Below are 6227 nucleotides of genomic sequence, written 5' to 3'. Positions count from 1 at the left end.
TCACATCATCATGATAATATCTCTGTAGTTTAAATGATGCTAAGGTCACATCATCATGATAATATCTCTGTAGTTTCAATGATGCTAGGTCACGTCATTATGATAATATCTCTGTAGTTTAATGATCAACATCATCATGATAATATCTCTGTAGTTTTAATGATGCTAAGGTCACATCATTATGATAATATCTCTGTAGTGTAGTTTAAATGATGCTAAGGTCACATCATTATGATAATATCTCTGTAGTTTAAATGATGCTAAGGTCACGTCATTATGATAATATCTCTGTAGTTTCAATGATGCTAAGGTCACGTCATCATGATAATATCTCTGTAGTTTAAATGATGCTAAGGTCACGTCATCATGATAATATCTCTAGTTTCAATGATGCTAAGATCACGTCATTATGATATCTCTGTAGTTTTAATGATGCTAAGGTCACGTCATCATGATAATATCTCTGTAGTTTCAATGATGCTATGGTCACATCATCATGATAATATCTCTGTAGTTTTAATGATGCTAAGGTCACGTCATCATGACATCGCTGTAGCTTTCAATGATGCTGAGGTCACATCAGTCATGATAATATTGGGGAAAAGTAAAGAAAGTTCACACACTATATTACTCCCAGTAACCTTTCTCTACTTTGTAAGTGTAGTGAACCATTTGTTTGAACCTGCACAGCAATTTTGGGTATGCGTTTTCAGCTCCCACTATAAAATGATATAATAACACTATCTGCCATTTAGCAGATTGTTTTATCCAAAGCGACTTACAGTCATGCACGCATACATTTTACGTACAGGTCGTCCCGTAATCGAACCCACTATCCTAGCATTGCAAGCATCAGCGCTACAAGACATTCCAATGATACTATACTCTAAATCACAGAAGGGTAAATATTCCATGCGTTACCATGATGGTTTTAACCAATAGCCCCTCTGCACACTATTGAAACCTCCCCTCTGTGTCCCCTGCGATGTAGGCTGCTGTTCGAGGCCAGGAACCAGAAGAAAGAGGCCAAAGAGATGGCTGTGATCCAGGCCATGAAGAGAAGAGAGGAGGAGAAGGGCAAGGAGAGAGCCCAGGCTGTGCTCTAGGACAACAGGCCCGAAGGAGCAATCCCACCACGAGGAACCATTGACCACCCTTAGGGTCAATCTGAGACGGACTAAACCTAACACATCTAACCCCCACCACCAATGCAGCGCAGTCAATCCACCTCATCTGGGTTCCAACTCCCAACCAACACCCTCCAGGTCACACAGTCTCCTTACCGACAGCCAGACAGCGAGCCTTTGTTTTCAACAGCAGTATTCTTACAATGGGAGTTCTGTTGTAGGTTCGACATGGTAACATGTTAGGTAAGGCTGTTTCCTTTGTCTTAACATCTTAATACAGGCTGTATGCATTTACATGTTCTTTATTTCTTATGGTTTGACAAACCACCTTAACAGTATAGACCTCTTACTGTCTCCCTTCCTCACTGAGTTAGAACCAGACAGGGAACCAGAAGGCCCAACATAGTCACTGAGTTATAACCAGACAGGGAACCAGAAGGCCCAACATAGTCACTGCGTCTGGTTCCCAGATAGGGAACCAGAAGGCCCAACATAGTTACTGAGTTATAACCAGACAAGGAACCAGAAGGCACTGGGTTTAGCCAGCCAGACAGGGAACCAGAAGTCCCAGCCTAGTCTTGTGGAACCAGACAGTGGTGTCTAAATAAATCTGGCTGTGCAAGGTTAACGCCAGACTAATATTGTTTTCTAAATAATTATCATAACGCAAGTTATTTTTCTTGTGGTTGATTGAGCTTTATTTAAACAGGAGAATTATGAATGATTCATTTCTGGGAGAAATAGTGTGGTTAGGTTGAGTCTGTCAGGCGAGGCTTGGACTTGTTGCTTTGGAGACCCATCAAACCACCTCTGCTGCTCCTCGCACAGCGATTGTTGAACAACCAACACATTGGATGCATCCAAATGGCACCGTTTTCCTATATAGTGCACTATGTTTAACATGGACCTGATGGTCAACAGTAATGCATTAAATAGGGAATAGGAAGTCATTTCAGATGCAGCCGTTGTCATTCTCCAAGGGACTGTTGCTGCTGTCATCGTGGCATAGGCTGATCCCCTCACAACTTACAGTTCTATCTTATCTATCTCTGTATATATGTACTGTATGTATGTATTATAAATTAATATTAACCAGGAGAACTCTCTGGAAGATGTTGAAACCACTAGAGGTGTTCAGGTGTGGGTTTGAAAATGTACCATCTCTGTGAGAGCCTATTGGTCGATTTTACCTTGGGAAAAGCTGAGGTCATTAATGATTCAAGCTTTCTATCAGAGACTACCCTCAGCTTTCTATCAGAGACTACCCTCAGCTTTCTATTCAGAGACTACCCTCAGCTTCTATCAGAGACCTACCCTTCAGCTTTCTCACCAGAGACTACCCTCAGCTTTCTACCAGAGACTACCCTCAGCTTTCTATCAGAGACTACCCTCAGCTTTCTATCAGAGACTACCCTCAGCTTCTATCAGAGACTACCCTCAGCTTTCTATCAGAGACTACCCTCAGCTTTCTATCAGAGACTACCCTCAGCTTTCGGACAGTTTTAATCAGTTCTAGAAGAGAAACGGAATGAATATTACACTCTTAGAAAAAAAGGGTTCCAAAAGGCTTATTTGGCTGTGCCCGTAGGAGAACCCTTTTGGTTCCAAGTAGAACCCTTTTTGGTTCCATTTTGAGTCCAGGTAGAACCGTTTTGTCAACCCAAAAAGTTTCTACCTGGAACCAAAAAGGGTACTTCAAAGGGTTATCCTATGGGGACAGCTGAAGAACCTTTTTCGGTTCTATATAGCACCTTTTGTGTAGATGGGCCAACCTATGGGACCTCATGTAGATAATACTACCAGAACGTACTGACTGGAACTGTTCTATGTTATAGAATGAATCTAGAATATAGATAGAACGGTTCTCCACTATAACAATGCAAACTATTATTCCAGGACCCATTGTCCAACCTTTGAGGCGCAGTACTTGTTTTAACCACAGCAGGTCACTCTTCCTCTGTAAAAGACACGACTTATCCTTGTATATTCTGGTAGAGCACTGAACTGAGTTTTAACCACAGCAGGTCCCTCTTCCTCTGTAAAGACACGACTTATCCTTGTATATTCTGGTAGAGCACTGAACTGAGTTTTAACCACAGCAGGTCCCTCTTCCTCTGTAAAGACACGACTTATCCTTGTATATTCTGGTAGAGCACTGAACTGAGTTTTAACCACAGCAGGTCCCTCTTCCTCTGTAAAAGACACGACTTATCCTTGTATATTCTGGTAGAGCACTGAACTGAGTTTTTAACCACAGCAGGTCCCTCTTCCTCTGTAAAAGACACGACTTATCCTTGTATATTCTGGTAGAGCACTGAACTGAGTTTTAAACCACAGCAGGTCCCTCTTCCTCTGTAAAGACACGACTTATCCTTGTACATTCTGGTAGAGCACTGAACTGAGTTTTAACCAGATGCTTTAATGGCAAATGATTTTAAACGCTAGGAGATGATGAATATGAACGGTGCTGTTAACTAGATAAACTAATGACCTTTTACTGTCATATGATCAAAAGTCTTAATCAAACCTTCTGGAGAAGATACCACCAGTTCAAAACGTTCATCGGATTAAAATACTATATTTTTCATACATGTATATTTTTCAGTCAGACCACCTCGACATAAACTCTGGTTGGTTTCATATGTTTTAAAAGCATATCAAATATTGTCTGTCTATAAAGTTGGAATGTATTCAATGTACTGTATAGGCTACAGTGATCTCCTATGTATGTTATTGACAACTCTGATCTCCTAAAATGACAAAGCTGTGGAATTTGGTACAGTATATTATCATTGTCAATAATAACAACTCCATCTAAAAAACTGTGTTGGTCATCTTGACCTTGTCTCCTTATTTTAAAAACTGATTTTACTAATAGAAGGTGTGTTAGGGCAATACTTTTCGCTGCCTCGTTGTTCTTAAAGGATCGATTTACCACAAAAAATATATATTTTTTTGTATTTTGTTAATTAGACCATGCATATCAGCAGTTAAGGTCTCTATTCAATCAGTATCACTGAAATTCAGTGTTACAGCGTGGTTGCAATTTAAAGGCAATGTTCACGGGTTAGCAGAGACTGCATTCATACAAGCTGCATTCATACAAGCTGCATATGTTGGCTGCATATGTTGGCTGCATATGTTGGCTGCATATGTTGGCTGCATATGTTGGCTGCATATGTTGGCTGCATATGTTGGCTCAATCGGAAATTACCTGTGAATTTCGATCCGGCAATCTGTAACGCTTCTGCAATACAGATTGAATAGAGCCATACGTTTTCAAGATAGAGAACTTTAGATAAAAATAAAAGTGTGATGGTGTGATTTGCATCATCACACTTTTAGCATTTTACTAAAAGTGCTCTATCTTGACAACTTAGGGTCTTGCACCATATCTACAGTGGACTAATGAGCAAAATACTTGAAGATAGTTTGAGTAAAGCAATCTTTATAGGCAAAGGCATTATAAAGGTAATAATTATCATTCATTAAAGAGTATGAGGTCATGTGTTGGACAGATAAGTGAACCTTTGATCAGCCTAAATTAGGGTCAAATTGCATCTATCAATCACTTCACACTACAAAGTCAGGAAATGTCAGTTCATTACTTTGACCATTTTTTATTAGCCAGAGCCTAATTAGTGTGCAGTATATCCTCATTCCTCATACAGAAAAGTGATATATTGAATATACAGTGGAGAATTAACACTTTCTATGAAGTAGGACAACATTTGTACAATGCTTTATATTATAATATCCTTTATAATGTGTTATGACACTGACTATACACTGAGTGTACAAAACATTACCCTCCTATATCTTGTTGCAACCCCTTTTGCCCTCAGAACAGCCTCAATTCGTTGGGGCATGGACTCTAGGTGTTGAAAGCGTTCCACAGGGATGCTGGCCCATGTTGACTCCAACGCTTCCCACAGTTGTGTCAAGTTGGCTGGATGTCCTTTGGGTGGTGGACCATTCTTGATGCACACGGAAAACTTGAGTGTGAAAAACCCCGGCAGCATTGCAGTTCTTGACCCACTCAAACCGGTGTGCCTGGCACCTACTACCATACCCGTTCCAAGTCACTTCAATATTTTGTCTTGCCCATTCACCTTCTGAACGGCACATATACACCATCCATGTCTCCATTGTCTCAAGGCATACAAATCATTCTTTAACCCGTCTCCTCAACTTCATCTACACTTACTGAAGTGGATTTAACAAGTGACATCAATAAGGGATCATAGCTTTCACCTGGATTCACCTGGTTAGTGTGTGTCATGAAAGAGCAGGTGTTCCTAATGTTTTGTACACTCAGTGTAAGCATCTATAATGGGGAAGGGAAAGGGAATAACTCAGAAGTGGTGATAAACTCTGTATGATGTTTTTATTGATAATGAACTATAATGAGTTATAAGGCTATAATGTATTATTATAGCCATACTTGTTTGGAAACACAGACAATATAGTTTTTAGACACATTAGGCCTTATACTGTAGCGATCCTGCTATATGAGCCACTTTACAATTCCCACCAATTCAGTTAACCCTATTGACGCAATGCATAGGGTTTCACGCCAGTCTGAGACCAATGTCTGCTACATTGGTGTCAGAAGTGGGATGGCGGCTGTGAGGTCATCGGAGCTCACGGGCCTGGACATGTGAGGGGTTGGAGTAGCGATCCTCGCTATATGAGTCAGGTTACAATTTACACCGTTTCTATTGGCACACTGCGTAGAGTGTTTGCCTTTACGCCTGGATCACACCTACTGTAATTCGTTGTTACACCTCGATCACACCTACATCGTGTTTGCGAAAAATGGTACGCAGCATCATCTGGATGTGTCCAACAAAAATTCTATATTCACCTGCTACCATTTCAAACCGTCTACGCATACAATTTGATGCATATGTTCGACAAATCCAATGTATGCACCACACAGAACACACTGCAACGCAATGCTCCAAGGTAAAACACACAGTTCCATTGTAAATTAATGTACGTATGGTGTCCCAAACCACAAACATTATATCCGTGTGATCGAGGCGTTACAGTGGCAATCAGCACAAACAATAACAAAACTGTTACCACTCAAAATCA

This window comes from Oncorhynchus kisutch, unplaced genomic scaffold (genome assembly GCF_002021735.2).
Source record: "Oncorhynchus kisutch isolate 150728-3 unplaced genomic scaffold, Okis_V2 scaffold2229, whole genome shotgun sequence".
NCBI lineage: Eukaryota > Metazoa > Chordata > Actinopteri > Salmoniformes > Salmonidae > Oncorhynchus > Oncorhynchus kisutch.
This window is presented reverse-complemented; position numbering follows the sequence as displayed.